This window comes from Egretta garzetta, unplaced genomic scaffold, assembly GCF_000687185.1.
Source record: "Egretta garzetta isolate BGI_Z169 unplaced genomic scaffold, ASM68718v1 scaffold314, whole genome shotgun sequence".
Lineage (NCBI taxonomy): Eukaryota > Metazoa > Chordata > Aves > Pelecaniformes > Ardeidae > Egretta > Egretta garzetta.
Genome location: NW_009259531.1, coordinates 2,000,847 through 2,017,723, shown reverse-complemented (window position 1 = coordinate 2,017,723; position 16,877 = coordinate 2,000,847). Strand labels below are relative to the sequence as shown.

The 16,877-nt window shown below is 35.9% G+C and overlaps 1 protein-coding gene across 1 annotated transcript in view; it reads right to left on the bottom strand.

Moving 5' to 3' along the window:
• CHD9 (chromodomain helicase DNA binding protein 9) overlaps positions 1-16,030 on the bottom strand; it is a 98,503-nt gene extending 82,473 nt beyond the window's left edge. The window contains exons 1-3 of the mRNA XM_035893125.1: positions 15,968-16,030; positions 9,611-9,688; positions 7,794-7,882 (exon numbers count right to left, since the gene is read on the bottom strand). The gene's annotated coding sequence lies outside the window, so the exon portion shown is untranslated. The remainder of the gene's footprint in view (positions 1-7,793; positions 7,883-9,610; positions 9,689-15,967) is intronic.
• Between the last annotated feature and the right edge of the window lie 847 nt (positions 16,031-16,877).

The following is a 16,877-nucleotide window of genomic DNA, read 5'->3' as shown; positions in this document are numbered from 1 at the left end:
GACCTAACAGAGCTCTTATTTAAAGAAAGGACAAGAGCATGAATACAGTGATATAGTCAAAGATAAACACAGGAGAACTACCACCTTTGGTTCAACAACAGAATTTACATGCTCATCTAGTTTTGAAACTCAAGTTGTTTTTCTTTTTTATTTATTCATAGTATCACTAAGCGATCACCAATGAATCAGTTTGCAATCGGGGATTTCAGGCAAGAGGAGCTGAGAAGGATGGTTAATCTAACTTTAGCCTAAAAACTTGCACATTCGTAGTGCAATCAAACAGAATGTGAAATGAACGAAAACGTGTCTCTGATAATTTACCTCTCTAGATAACTAGTAAACCTCTGGAATAGATGAGTAATCACTGTAAATTAGCATCTTTGTGTAGTAATCATTCCTTTATCCTGTTAATACATATATCTAACTAGCATAAAGAAAAAAGGAAAGAAAACAGCCACGGCTTTTAATTCCTGACCTTGCTACTAAAGCTCACCCTCATGCTCTCCTCCATTTCAATTGCAATTCTTCATTAATGAATTCTTCTAAGAACTAAATGAGTATAGGATCCTCCCACAAATGGACACCCTGGGCATCTGAAACATTCTCTGATGGATTAGGTTCATGTTGAACCTATTAAGTGCAAAGCAGTCTTTGACAAGCTGATGAAAACCTGTTCTGCTTATACTCCTAGTCCACGAAAAGTGGTGTGACCGTAGTCAGAATAAAGTCTAACCTAAATTAATAAACCTTGTTGAGGGTTTGGGTATATAAAACTTCTGGTCTACACAGGAAAAAGGACAGATAGATCCTGTATCACACTGAAAGACACTAACTGGTGACATCTATCAAGTATGGATTGGTACGACTGTTAATTACTATGAGTATAGAGAACAAGCATGCTATAAAAAAGGCACAGAAGCTTAGGAAGGTGACAGCTTAGCATATCAAAGTAGCCGTGGATTCCAGATGATACACGTACAACTAATTATTGCTCAGTTAGGACTTGCCAAAGTCCCAACTTAAAGGAAGCACTAACATAAATTAGAACCCATTACCTTCTAACACTGATTAAGTCATCTGCTTATGATTAAAAGCAACAGAATGATGACTTTCCCAATCTCAAACACCTTCCAACAGATGATAAAACAACATCAAGATACAACTAGAAGATGTGGCATGGTTTGGGGGTTTTGTAGCATTTCAAATATAATCATCTCTCATCTTACGATATTTCAACTCAAAAGATAAATTGGGGGAGAGCTATTTTAGCTAAGGGACGATAACCAAGTCAAATTAAGCACAAGGAAAGAGTATCGTAGACACAGAACAAATGTTCTAATTAAAGAAACCCCCATCTGGGGAAAGATAGATTGGAATTATGGTAGCCATGTGTAAAATGTCATGTTCCAGGCTATCAAGGACTCTACTGTTAAAAACTCAATTTCGAAGCCTGTAGTGATAAAAGTTTACATATTGAGATGAGACTGAATAAAAATAGCTCTGCAGACTGCATACAGCTCCCTGGTTATGCCCAGAGAAACTGTATTTCACTGTGATTTGTAAGGAAGGAAGGCTACTTAATTTGTGCTAACTTGAAAACAAAAAAAAAAAAGAAAAAAAAGGAGAGATTTCTTCCACCTTCAGTGATAGAGATACAAGAGGATGTACTTTTTTTTTTTTTTTTTTTTTTTTTTTTTTTTTTTTTTTACACACACAGGTTGACATATGGGCCAGCTACTATACACACTCTTGAGTTTAACTACATAGTAGCCTACAACTATCCAACAGGACTAAAACAACCCCATATTGAAAAAAACACATGCCAGACAAAATGGGAAATAAAGCATGCGTAAGCAGCTGGCATCACTGCAGTTGTGACACTGTAACTCTAAGCTTGCCTCACAGAAATTTGCTTCTTTGCTCAAAACCCAAGAAACACTTCTCATGTTCGGTTTTCCTACTTTCAGCATAAGGAAACTGGTTTTATAACAGTATTTTTATAATAATTAATGGTTGGACTCAATCTTAAAGGTCTCTTCCAACCTAAACGATTCTATTCCATGATTCTATGAAAAAAAAGAGGAAGTAAGAGACAAATAACACAAACTCTCATTTTAAAATGCAAAAGCTTTAAAAAACAAATAAATCTTAGTAGGTATAAAAAAGAAACATAACCAGAAGATGTCAGCTTCACTTCAAGGATCCAAGCAAGATGGATAGCACAGATGAACTTGTAAACTGAGAAATCTGAAAGGTAGATACGTAGCCCTCCAGGATAATTAGACCAATGTAAATTTATTTTGAAGAAAGCTTCTCTGGGAAGAGATTGTGAAGTTAAAAAAACCCCAAACGAACCAACCCAAACCTCTTTTGGAAAGGATACCACTGTAGACAGCCTGAACACAGTTCTGTTGCAGACACCTTGGTTTTTGACAAGAGAAGTACTTTTACCCCTAGCCTTTTTCTTCAGTGTCTACAAAATCCATTCCATTTTTTTCAGCCCAGAGGAGAGCATAACTTGGAAATTCAAGAACATTGATTTGGAGAAACTAGCCTTCACACAATGTCATCTTCCAAATTTATTGAGCAATTGTGCTTTGTGTTTATTTCTGCTATACTTGAATATGGAAACATTAGATGCTCAGCTTGCAAATTGTGAAGGCATATGAAGCCAAATTGTGAGGCATTTCTGAACTTAATTGACATGCAGGTACTATTTTTCTGTCCCTTCCTTAAGAAAAAACCTCACATCCTCACATCCAACTTAATGACACAAAGAAGTTCTGACATAAAAACTTTTTACATGCTTTCTGCAAGTGATTCTCTCCTCCATGTCCTTCCTCCCTCTTATATAGCAAATGATGGCAGCTACAACTATGTTTCAACAAGCTTTTATCCAGCCTTCTCCTTCACCAAACAGACCTGTGGTACCAATTCGAACTTTGGACACACTTTTTACCTTCAGCTGGCAGAAAAGCATTCAAGGAAATAAACATTTTGAAGACTTTTATCTATTGGACTTGACAAATACAAGTTTAACAATGCAATGGCAGCCAGTGTTTTATAGCACCTGTTCCAAAATACTTCTGATGGAAGATAAGCTCCTATTGCACTGCATTTCAGTCAGAATGGGGAAAGTAGTTTTGAATGCCTACTCAATAAAGCAAACTACAATAAAATCTACAGGTTGCGTTAAAAAAAAAGGGGGGGGGGGAAGGAGAAGAACTCTTCCTTCTTCCTTAAAGAGGAAAATCTTTGTTTTGTCAAAACTATTTCACCCCAAGCAATCATTGTTATGGCAAATAATTCCATTTTACAGCAATCTAAAGTTTGATTTCTCTTAGTAAATACAATTTGACATCTTTGTGCCCTCTTACATTGAGAATTTGCGATGAAGTTAGATTTCTTGTAAAAACTAAATTAATTCTAATACTTTGTATGTCTAATTTCTCTAACATTATTGTATATTGATTTAATATTAATCTTTACCCAGCTTAAAGTTAGCAAGAACTGCTTGGACCAATTCTAGACAATGAAATGAGCACCCTAAGAGGTACAATCCAACGAAACAATTGCAAGACTACAGTCGTCATGCTTGAATTCAAGAAGTTACTGCCCCCTATCAGCTAGAATTGCTTCAACAATATTTACCAACTATAGGACATAGAGTAAAATTAGGTTTTTCTGCAGTGTGGTTTTGTTTTTTAAATATAAGAGGCATTCAGCAATATTTGTTACTAGTATTTAGTTTCTCCCTTTGCATTTTAAATGCTCGACTTTGTTACCAATTAAACTGATTTTACGTAGAAAACTAATCAACAGTTCAACTACTACTCTACTACAGGGTAACCACTGTCTAACAGCTATGTAAAAAATCATACATTAGACTCACTATTCCGAAATAAAGTGATTTTTTTTTTAATAATATGAAATTTTCTAAACTTAATTACCAGGAAACATCAATAGTATTCCCCATGTTAAGGTGAAACACATTTCAAGGTTTGCCATCTTCATAAATGCTAAAGCATCTAGAATTTAAACAGTACATTTTTTTCAGATTGCCAACTGTATCATTTGATGTCTCGCACAGAACACTGCATTTTCTCCAAGAAGTATTACGTTACTCTGCAGACAAACTTGAATCGGAACAGAAACATCTTTCAGCTCTTGGTTTTTTTCATCTGACCACTATTCATTAAAATGAACACCTATACTTTCTTTAATCTCCTAATTCTTAATGTTAAGTGATCTATTTTAAATTAAAGATTTAAACCAAAGTATTAGTACAGAAGAAATGGTATTAAAATAGATTTTGCAAGTTCAAGTGAATGAAAAAACCAGTAGTTTATGCAGAACCCGTAATTTTAATTTAAAACCAATGTTGTATTCTGTATGGTCTAAAACTATCTTTTCAGTTACAAACACGTAAATCAGTGCACTATTGTTGTTCCTCTTCAACTGCAAAAGCAGCTCTCATGTAATACTACTGTAATTCTAACTTTTTTAAAATGTTAAGATCTTTTTCAAATTTTACTTATTATATTAAAAATTACTTAGAAATTAAACTGGCTACACTCAGCCCAGTTTGCTTCCTTTCCTTAAGCATGTGTGCAAGAGGAATGAATACCAGAGCTAGGTAAGGAAACCGAGGTTTCAGGTTAACACGGTTAATGTAACTCCTTGCAAAACGGGAAGGGGGGAGAAACTTTCTCCATTTTGACTGCACATCAGAGTTTAATAACGACCCTTTATTCTTTTCAAAAATAAAAACCATTAAGAAATAGATAGCCTTAAAGTCTCAAAGAGATGATCCCCTTTTATACTACTCAATCGTGCAGTACATCCAAGTTGAAAAAAAAAGACAAGCTGTAGTTACAGACACAAGCCAGAGCAGAAATGAAGGGAATGGTACAAGCCCAGCGGAAAAGTAAAGAAAGATTTATTTTACAGAATACATCAAAAAAGAATGAACACATAAGAAAACAGAACGGAACAAAGATACCAAATTTTACTTTCAAAAAAATGAAAGGGGGTAGCAGTAAAATACAAGATAATAAAAACTACTGATGTATTTTATTTCATTAATTGCTTTGTTGATTACTTTCGATGAAGTGACAACAGAAAACAAGCTACTCTAGTTATAAGCAAGTAAATCAGGTGAAGATTGAGCACATTACCATGACATCTACACTGTTGTACTTCGATGGACTAAGTATCACTGCTTCACATGACCAATGTCTGACAGTACCATAGGTAAGCGGAAGTCAGTGACTTGGATGGCCATTTTTTACAAAAGATGATGAAACAATGGCTATCCAGAAAAATAACAGAAGCTGTCTCAGAAAGAAGCTAGGGACAAGTTAGTAGGCAGAAGGAATTAAAACTGATGTCATAAAAGCATGACAGAACAGAAACCCAGACTACGGGTAAAGGACACAGAAGGGCTAACCACAGATAATCATAACTAGGGAAGAGTTTTACATTATACGCATGCAAAATGTTGGGGTCTGGGTTTTTTTAGGAAAACAGTGCAACCAGGCATAACAGACTTGCTTCCAAACAAGGGACCTGCTAGAGAGACTGAAAAAATTATTATATTTGCTAAGTTCTATGTAGCATACAACAGCATGACAGGTTTGTGGCTTTGTAGGATTTGCCCATCTATTGGCAGATGGAACACTGCATCAAAAGAGTCAGGCAATACAGCATGTTAAAAAACAGATACTCAAAAACCTGATCACTTCTGCACAGTGTTTCAAAATGACAGAGACATTCCCGCCACAGTATTAAAAATAAAAGACAATTACACTATCATTATTTGTCAGATTTAATTATAACTAAAGCTTTGGCCGAGTTCAAAAAGCTGCAGTCAATTAAATAATACAGAAGTTACTTCCCACTGATGCGCCAATATAAATGATATTCTATTATAAAGATCAATGTACATGTTAAATTTATAATGCACAAAGGGACAGCACAATTTCCTCAAAATCCCAGAAACATAGAAGATTAAAAAAAGAACATTTAGTAGAGATGAACTCTTTTATTCCCTAACAGAAAGGAGTAAGTCTTTGCACAAGAATGCCATGGAATCTGTAGCTAAGTAGGGATTGAAAAGATGCATTTTCTTTTATTGTTATCACTACAATTAGGAGAAAACTTGTTTGGGTAGCCTGTTTCATTACATAAAAAACCATACACATCCAATTATATATCTAAATATGCATTATTTTATTTTAAGTTGCTTTTCATTGGTATGCATTTATAATTATTTTCAAGTAATGAGCCATCCCTTTAGCAATATCATACCCTCAACATACCGGTTTTGTTTAGAATTCTATTCTGCTACAGAGTCCACAGACATCATGCTAAATACACAAAAGATAACTCAAGTACCTTGTATTTTGATTTAAATATTAGGAAGTGAAATATTTTTAACTGATGGACCTAAATTAAGTTCTCAGGACTAGGTTCCAGTCCAGGGCTACAGTTCCAACTCCAAGTAAGAGCACAAAACTGGAGCCAACTGGCTTGCGTCTCCTTGTCACAGTAATGCACAGTAGTCTGTTCTCGTACCTACACCTGTTTTGTTTGCACCAAACACCTCATGTAACCGTTTCCCCCTCTACTCCCCAGACATGCACAAACTCCCTTCTACCACCTCTCCTCCTTTCTCCTGAAGCTTGTAGTCTCTGGGAAATAAGTATTAAAGATTTATAGAAAAAATATACATTTGGTAACTGTCAATTGTTACGGCCATTCACGAAAGTTCAAGTCAACCAACAAAACAATGACGTTTCACTTGGAAAGAAAAGCTTCCACTGCAACTAAAGACAAATTCCTACAGTTCTCAAAGATGTTTGCCTCCACTGTGAACGGGACAGCTCCTTTATGGAGAGCAGCTTTGCTTAAGCTGAACAGAGCAAAATCACGTCAAAAAGAAAGTATATCACAGAACCCTGTGTATAAAACAGCATCATGTCAGAAAGTCCCACAGCATATGTGTGGGCCACTTACTATACTTCTTTTAAGAGTTACTTCTTTACTCGTTACATTTTAACATCAATTTTTAACTCAAGGTAAATTCATAAAGTCTTAAAATGACATTTCAGCAAGCAGTGCTTAATATATGGCAAGAACACGTTAAAACAAACTCTGTAATGTAGGAAGCAATCTTAGGTATTTTAGAGACCTACAAAAATTAAACATACTAGTAGCATTTAGAAAAATTCGTATTTTCTAATGAGATTTTTTGTATTTGTTTTGCTTCTACTGTTTTGAAGTGGGGGTGTATAGTACCACAAAGTTTCTTCAGATGAAATATGGCTTATATTATTAAAAAAAAAGTGTTGTTGTTTTTAATTGCACAAAATACACATCCTTTCCTTGTGTTGCTTTCCAGGACGTAGTTTCTTTCTTTCCAAAACTCCAAATTCAATAGGGGAGATGCCCACTTAAAGCCCCTAGAACTGTTGTATGTATCAGAAAAGGAATCTCAAATCACAGACCAGTTTTTAAATTATTTACCTATATACCACCATGCTGTTTCTCTATCTGTAATACTAAGAGTAAAGAGTGATTTAGAGCACTGATACTTAGATATGTGAATTCCAGAGTTTAATAATTAGCTTGGGTCAAAATTAAGAGCTAGCATAGGCACCTTAAGAACCCTATACTATTGTAAGTATTATTATTCCTATAAGACACAAAAATCTTCTGAAATCTTCTGAATTAAAAAAATATCACAAGATATTTAAGAGAAGGGCTCAAGTCAAGACAAAAAATATCCTTACCCATGGATATAGAACACATCTCTTTAATGAAGAATTAAGAAGCTCAGAGATGTGCTTTAAATCCAGATGGATACCTCATCATTAGAGACCTGAAAATGAAACATGGTAAACAAGTCACACAATAACCAACTTCAGGAGTATATATTCAAATGCAATACTTTGAACTCAAAAATTTAATAGATACCATAAAAACAAGAACACCAGAATTAATACACAATCACTAGTAGCCATGATTTTATAAATGCCTGATAAATAGGGAAGTGCACATTTTGTAGGGCCACTGAAAAAAGACTCCAATCCTACAAACCTCTAAGGTTGAAGGGTAGTCTGTGCCAGAACACCAAAAGCTTTAGGACAACTTTAAGAAACAACATAAGGACCACAAAAAAAAAAAAAAAAAAAAAAAAAAAGCAGGTTTTGAGGTCAGATTTTAAACCAGTCAATGCAAAAAACCCTGTACATATTAGCTCCTAACAGCAGTATGCCATTACGTACTGACAGATGTACTTGCCAATAGGAATTGACACTGCCTTTCTAGGGGAGCATACTTGCATGACAGTGTTATCCTGCTCCTTGCCTTGACAGTAGGTAGAGGAGCTTAACTTGGACAGGTTCTCTTTTAATCTGGAAGAGGCCTGAAAACATTACATGGTTTACGGGAAAATGTCCATGAGGTAAAAGTAAAGGCTTCTAGGGCTCATGCATATAAGCCTCAAAGCAAACAAAAACACTCTCTAACATTAAAAGACAGACAAAAAGTTTGCATATGAACTTACATTCTATACCAGTGTATTTTTCCATAAATAAAGCTACCCTTTCAAAAACATGATCGTTCTCCCCAAGGCACAGAGGATCCTCCAATTCCAATAAATACAGATTTCCCTGTCCCTAAATCTAGTTTCTTGATGACAAACTCTTAAAGACCTTTGCAAGAATATTAATACAGTTCAATCTTTAATCTTCATTAAAAGATAACATTATCACTGCATTAAGAACACAAAATTTATTTCTTCTCCCCGCATCTTTGAGACAATGTTGTAACATGTCAAAGATAAATTGGTTATAACAGCTATCAAAAGCCCGCAATGTTCCAATAAAAAAATTTATTCAGTACTAATTTGGTACATAAATTATTACATTTATTCTCCTTTTATTATTCAGTAACTTCAAGACTTATTCAAAGGTTGCTAAACCAAAACACCTCTGCTGTACATTAATAGGGACACTTAAATAACACACAGATTTTTTTTTTTCTAAAATTCATGAACAATAAGCACATGCCCAAACACATACTTAGGTGAAGGTTACTAAAATACTTCCATCTATGTTTGCTACCTGTGTGAAGTCATATGAATTCTGTATCAGAACAGCCAGAAAACTTCCCCTAGTTGTTCTCTTTTTCTATACAAGAACTCCCATCATGCAAATAGAGTGCCCATAGGTTGCAAAAGTCCTCTTCTAGGCAGAAAGTAGAATCAAGTTTGAAATTATTTAACTGTCAGGTTTTATGCAGCATTTCAATACATTTTGTAACAACGTTACAGCATAAAGTTTTTACAATATATAAATTAACTGAAGAGGCATTCAGAAATTTATTTTTAAGTGAAAAAATGAAAAATTGAAAACTTGCAGTCAAGTAATTTCTCCTAGCTGTAAGAGGTCAACTCTAAAAAAAGAAACCTAATTCACCTGTAACTACCATAAAATACAACACTATCTCAAGTTCTTGGCTATCCAAAACTGCTATCTTGGATCCTTCCTCAACTGGATTCTTCATGAATCCACAAAATAAAGAGAAAAAAAAAGATATTTCTTACTCTGTAGGACAGTGTCCACTTGCTTGAACAGCTTCCAATATGGAGACAATTGTGGAGTACTTAAAAGTTTGAAAAATCCTATGTTGAAAAGAAGAAAAAAACGTATAACTAAATATACATTCACCAGATCTACAATACATTCTAAATGTAAATTACAAGAAATACTTCAGACATTGGAAGAATCACCGGTGATTATACCAAGTGCCAAAGAGAAATACACATACATATATATTCTTTTATATATATATATATATATGTAACTCAAAGCCCATTTTGCTTCTTAAGAAAGTTTTAAGTTCCTTTTGTGTGTATCTATTAAATGACATCGGTAAAAAAATGTTCTGTAAGTCTTCCCCTTTGGAAGACAGTCTTAATGCTTGCTTTTAAGTCTTGAATTGGGAAAATTCACTGGTATATGTCAAAGGTTATACTTTATTAAATAGAACCAGAACTAGATTTATTATAAGCATGCCTAGACACATATTAAGCTATCATAGAAAGTTTTTTAAAAATTATCTCCCACAGTCCAATCAATATAGTTTCTTCATAAAATACTGAAAGAAAAATACACTTTTCCCTAAGTGCACATGGATTTCCTTATGTTCTTCATGGAATCCTAAAGCATTACTATTGTCAATAAAAAAAATTGGAACACTAGTAATCTGTCTCGTTTTGGACACTAAAAGACAGACTTCTATACACATTAGCGTGTCGGGAAATAAACTACTAATTTCAATTAGTTTAGAATAACCACTTTATCCCAATTTCTATTTTTAACAAATAACAAATAATAATAATATAATAAATAATAATAATAAACCAATTTAGTTTTGTACAAAATCCTTCTGTACTTTTATGGCTTCAGTCTTTGCAAATATCCTTTAGAAAATTTAACAGCAGCAGTTTAAGAAGTTATTATTTTCAACTACCTTCTTCACCTCTGCCAAAGGTTACTGCCCTCAAAGCACAGCCTGCAGAGCAAAACATGTACATGTGCATCAGCTGCTTCAGTGTACAGGTTCCCAATTTAGTTTTAATGTTTCCTCTTGTTAGTTTAAACAAACCCATTAAACTTTGCATTAAAATGGCTGAGCTGTATGCACACATTCTGTTTTGCAGGCATTAATTGCAATAAAGGGACAGTAATAACACAGAGAATGACATTATCGTCATTTGCTACAATTGATTGTGAGCTAGAAAGATACCAAAAGTTTGGAGAAACTTCTTGAAAAGAACAAAGTTTATCCCCAAGTTAGTTTATTTTAATTAAAGTAACTGTTAAGAAGTTCAGGGGTTTAGCCACAAGACTGCCGAAGGAAGCTATACTAGCAACTAGTTCATGTTATTGCCATTTTGCTTCTCCAAAGGGTACCTGTGAAGACTTTCATAAATGTCAGGACTTCAGGGAGTTCCTGCTTATTTTTCTAATACAGATAAGATTTCCCAATGTTCTTTTCTTCAGGTTTGAATACTGCTAAAACCAACTTTTTTTAAGAGATCTGCCCACAAATCTTAGCATATCTGTACAGAATATGAATCTCTCTTTTTACCCTCTTCAGTTAGAACAACATACTCAGTGTAACATATTTGTAATTTACAGTTTTGCTTCTGATCACCAGAAAGACAGTTACACAAGCTTCCTTATCAGTTTAAAAAGCAAATCCTCTTGTTGCTGTTCAGATTTCCGATGTAAGCGTTATAGGTTTTCTATAGTTTTATCATAAATTTCAGTATTGCACCTTCAATCAGACCTACAAAATAGGTTTCTGAATTCTGGTGTATTTCTTGAAGAACTACATCACCATTTTAAGATGTAGAGAAACATTTGCATCAAAAACCAGAAAAAAGCCTTCTCATTTTCACATGTGGCCTAAACCAAGATTTCATTACAAACCATCAGAGACAAAAGACTTTGCAGCATCGCCCTCTTTCAATTCATGATCTGATAATACACCAACTTCCAACAGCTGTCATGTTCTAGCCTGATAGGCGTCTTTGTGAACTACGGCAAGTTCATAATCTGGAAGTACCAACCAGAACAATGCAAAGGATCAGGTCTGTTTTACAGATGCCTAGGGATCTATGAGTACAGACCAATGGTTGTGAAGACTCGACACTTACAGAGAAAAGTCTTCTCTGTGAAGATTTGGGGGAAAAAAGAGCATAATTTCAGGTCTTGAGACAACCAGATTAGAATACCATAATAGTACTCTGATGAACAGAACAGGTTCAGACTTCCCACTGCATACTACATTAGCTGGCATAAGGAGTTCCATCTGTAACAGAAGTCTATACCTTTCAGAGACAGGCTGCGTACAATTTTTCTGTTTTTAAAAAAACTATTTCTAAGGAGATTTGATATGAAAGTTTCTCAAAAAAGTCCCTCCCAAGCACACATTAAGCAAGACACTCTTGAGCTTGTGACTTGTTTAATATACTCTTCTTAAATTAAGAAATCAATTTAAACTGGTAATTCAAGCAAACCAACATTTTCCATCTTGTTTCATGGCTTCCAGCAACTGGGACACGTTCCTGAATTCACCTGCAATGGACAGAGATTCCATACTTCTACTGTAACATCAACACTCTGCTGCAGGAGTCTGACAAAGTGCAATGGCACAATGGTCACCTGTCCCTCAAGGGTATCTCTCAATGAATTCTTAAAAACTTACCTAAAAATCTGGCTTTGAAGCTAAATTTTAGTTTAGCTTCTGAAAATAAGCAAAAAATACTTTCAAAAACTACATGCTGAAGCCAGCTACACCATAGTATATGGAATCAGGCCCATTGTCTTACTTAAGGCTGTTTTCAATGTTGGTAGAAGCCACTAACTACAATGGCTTTAATACCGGGTAACTGGAAAAAAAATATATTCTATTGAATTCTCAGATTTCTTTTAACGTACGGAATATCAGATGGGTAGATTTTCATGCCGTTATACAGATGTAATCTTTCTGAGGCTTAAAAACTTGCTTCACTAGGGTGTTAAGTAGCAAATGTAATTATTCTTCAAAAGCCACTTGCCAAATAAATTTTGGAGGAATTCCTAAATTTTACTGACCAACAGAAGAGTGAACCAACCTTTTAACACTGCTCGTGCAACACAAGGCAAAGCACCCAAGAATGCATTGCAGAAGGAAATAATTTGGTAACCAGAGTTACTACATTTTCTAATGTGACTCAGATAAAGAACAAAGTCAAAATTACTATTTGTCTTCAGAAAAAGGATGGGAACATTTTTTAATCTTCCTGAAAATTTTAACTGTTGATTTAAGATTAAAACAAAACATGTATCTTAAAAAAAAAAGAAAGATGCATGTACACTGGTAACTTAAAGACATTAATATTTGATATCTCTTTGGTGATCTGTGTTAATGAAGTTAAAGATCTCAACAGATTTGCTCACTGACAGATGCCATGTCACACCAATACATTTCTGCTGAATTCTGAGTTTTAAAAAAATGCTTCCTCCCTCATAACTTGTTTGTTGCAGCTTAGTAAGTGACTATAATGTAAAGGCAGCACTGAAAGGGGAACTCAGTTCCAAGGTGTTGCCAAAAGCAGCCTTTTACTTGATCACTAAAGCTCATTCTAAGAGGTAGTTGTGTATCCACCTGAATACCACTATATATGTGTTATGAAAATACTAGTAAGAAGCTAATGTTTCTAAAGTCAAGCTACAGCTTCACTAACCACATTGTTAAAAAGCATTTGATTTAGAGCTGGTCTTTTGCAAGTTTTCAACACTGCAGTTACTCAAAAACATGGTCATTGTAAACCACATTATACTTTTTTCAAGTAATACTTTAGAAAAAAATACTGCTTAAAAAGAAATCTCTCCTCCCCACACTATTGTAAATAAGTCGCATTTTCGGCCTGTTTGACTTTTGGCCAGTGCTCTCTCACGGTTATGAATTGGCCAGATGGATAAAATATGAGAGCCCTGATATACCTTCAGCCAAAGCAAGAGCTGCAAACTCTTTCCGGTGGTTGTTGTCTCATCAAAAGAATTACTTCCTAGCATCATAGCTTCTTTTGCTGAAGGCGAAAGAGAATACTTCAATAATATCCTAAAATATTTCCAATAATGCTAACTATCAATTCTTCCACGTTTGACCAAGCAAACAGATGGTTTCTCCATTACCCATTTATGTGTACGCAGATACCCAGCATTCCTGAAGCACCATTTCTAACTACAAGAAGAGCACTAGAAAACAGAATGCGAGTACACTACGTAAGCCCTAGTGAGTGTGAGATTTCTAAGTGTTCATTAAGATCACAGCTCCATAGTTTGATAGAGCCAAGACCATTAAAAGTACAAATAAAGATAGGTCAGAGGAAGAATAGGAAGTATCCACAAAACTAGTTTGGTTCGAAAAGACACTGAGTGCTAAGGTCCACTGGATTTCAGTTAAACACAGAAAAATATTTCAGCTGGATGACTTACGAACTAAAATACCAAATGCTGCTGAGAATTTAGCTCATATATCGTGGTGGAAAGAAGTAGAATGCTGCAATTCAGTGATCAATAGGATCACGCCATTCAACTCCATCAGATCCAACTTCTCCTCATCCTAAATTGCATGGGAAGTATCAAAGAAAGACAACGATGCAGTGTTTGGACACTTATTTCTACAAGACTGATAGGAAAAAAATTCACAGTAAGGAATCTCAACCCATAAAATACAAAATTGTTCTGCTAACCTGTAGTTTTGAAGTGTCTGAAGGATACATATACTTTAATTAAAGGGAAAATTTGTATTGTAAAATTCTAACATACACAAAAAAAAAAGAAATCTTACAATTAGCCGTATAAGGAAGGAAAAACAGAAGTGCATCTATTTACTTTATGGGTTGCATGAACAAGGCAATTTTGAAGCAGCATGTCAATCTTTTTGTTTTAATCTGCTCGCATCACTAACTTGTCTCTCATAAAAGGAAACAAATGAACAATGCCTGGTTTTGGGCCTCTATCATCTCTTAGTAGCGGTTCGTGTCACACCTCTTTTAGATAACATCACTAAAAATACTTTTTAAAAACCACACTGTGCTTTCATCAACATTTCTCCATGACTGAATTCTTGGACTAATCTTCAGGAGCATTTAGCACCAGAAGCTCATGTGAAATGAGTAGGTGCTGAGATTCCTCAAAATCCTTGAAAAATTGTGAGACTTAGAATTCCAGTTCTTTTTACAGTAAAAATGTCAGCTTTACTCAGAGTGAAATGAATTAATACATCCTCATCGTGAAGAGCAGCATAAATCCTTATAATTTGAACTATTTGGTTAAACACAAACAAGTTAGCACAAACCGAACCAGCACAGATACATTCTACCTACCTATGTGCCTGCCCTTTTCATCTTCTAAATGCAAAGTGAATTGATGTAGCTTACAGAAAGCTACTTCACATTTACTTTAAGGTTAGAGAGTTCACAGTGGACAGTAACCACAGAGTTGTTCGTATCTGAAGTTTACATGCTACCTTACTTCCCACTAACTTCTCTGTGTGCCCTTGATTTATACATTGGGCCCAGCACATGGGACCCTGAATTGGTTAACTTTCAAGAACACGTGTATTAATTTTTGCTCTTTAGTTTGCAAAACCTGGGCATCGAAATCCACAGCGTTTTGGAAGCCTCATGTGCTAGATGCAGGTACAATGAAAAAGTCATTCTTGGCTGGGGCATGTAGAAACTTTGTGAGTAGGTAAAACCAAAAGATACGAATTGCTACTCATTCTTTAACAGTTAACAAAATATAAGATAGGAATAATTATTAGTTTTAAAATATTTACCTTGCAAAAGAAACCAGCAAAAAGTTAAATCTAGGTACCAACAAATTCAAACTCAGAGCCAGGCTAAAAATCCAGATACTGCTCAAAGATGACTGAATGTTAATATTCTGCCTTCAATATTTATATTCGCATACAAATGATTACATGTAAACCAAGGTGAAATAATTACTTTACCTCACACCTGCCAAATGGGAACCTGACGGTGTCAAATGACACAGGTTTACAGACAGATGCAGAGAGCTCTTACGACCGATGGGCCTAGTTTTGCTGAGAGAGGATTACTTTTTACGGCTACTTCCTACGAAGTCTCAAAAAAAGACACAGGAGGAGAACCAGAAACCCTACCCCTTTACACAGATTGTTATTTTGTCCCCTGTGAGCACGCATTATTAACTAACACTAAAGGGTTCAAATCTCTTCTACATAAGGGAGGGAGACTGAGCTGTATTTTCTCCCATGGATGCAATTAAACGATTTTTGTGAACCAAAGGAAGTTTTCAGTTGCTAAAGATTCAAGGCACTTATGATACAAAGACAGTGAGGAGTGCAAACCATTTCTTACAAACTGAAAGCGTATGTATCAACCTCGATGTCAAATCTACACAGCCAAATGACAGCATTCTGGCCTGTCTTCACCTGGTTTTTCTCCCTGTTGACAGAAATTTGTGAGTGAAGAGGGAACGAAGATGTTTTAACATTTCACTGCTTTAAGCCTCCGTGGGAAATAGCAAAATTTCACCACTTCACTAGAATAAAGATGCATGCCACCTATCCACCCAGTGCTCTATAGATAGAGTACTGAGCTAGGCTCAAAATCCTCTCCTTGTCATCCCTGAAGGAAATCAGCCTGTGGCCCCTACCTGGAAAACTCCAGTCCATAAATTCCAACCTTGTGCTTTCACAGCCAAGTCCCTTTTTAAGCCTCCACCCATGCAGCGGGAACCTGCAGCCATGCGCCACCGGTTCTCCTCACCCCAGAAATCTTCCAGCCCAGAGGACAGCAGACTGCATGCCCACCTCCATCTCTCCCAGACACACCTCTCCCCCCCACGCCAGCCCTCCACTTCCATACTCCTTTCACCAGCTCCCACGTTTTCTGCTGTCATGGATCCAAGCCAATGGGCTGCCAAACTCAGCTCCTCTTTTTCCTACTGCTCCACTTGCCCTGGGAAATTATTTTAATTCCTCCCTCTGCCCACCACTATTATCTTGCATAGTGAGACACCAGGTCTAACATTCCCCCTTTTTTTTTTTTTTTTTTGCCTGGGAGGGTGCCACATCCCTTGCCTGCCACGCAGCCCTCCTCCTAAACGACGTGAGGTGGCTGGGGATACCCTTGCCCTACCTTCCTCCACCCAACCCTTTCCTCCCACTGCCGCCTCCTCGCTGGGGGCGAGAGGGGCATCCAGCCTCTTCCCCAGACTCCCCCGAGAGGGAGGCCAGCCCTCCTCCCTTCGCCCTGCCATCGTCTT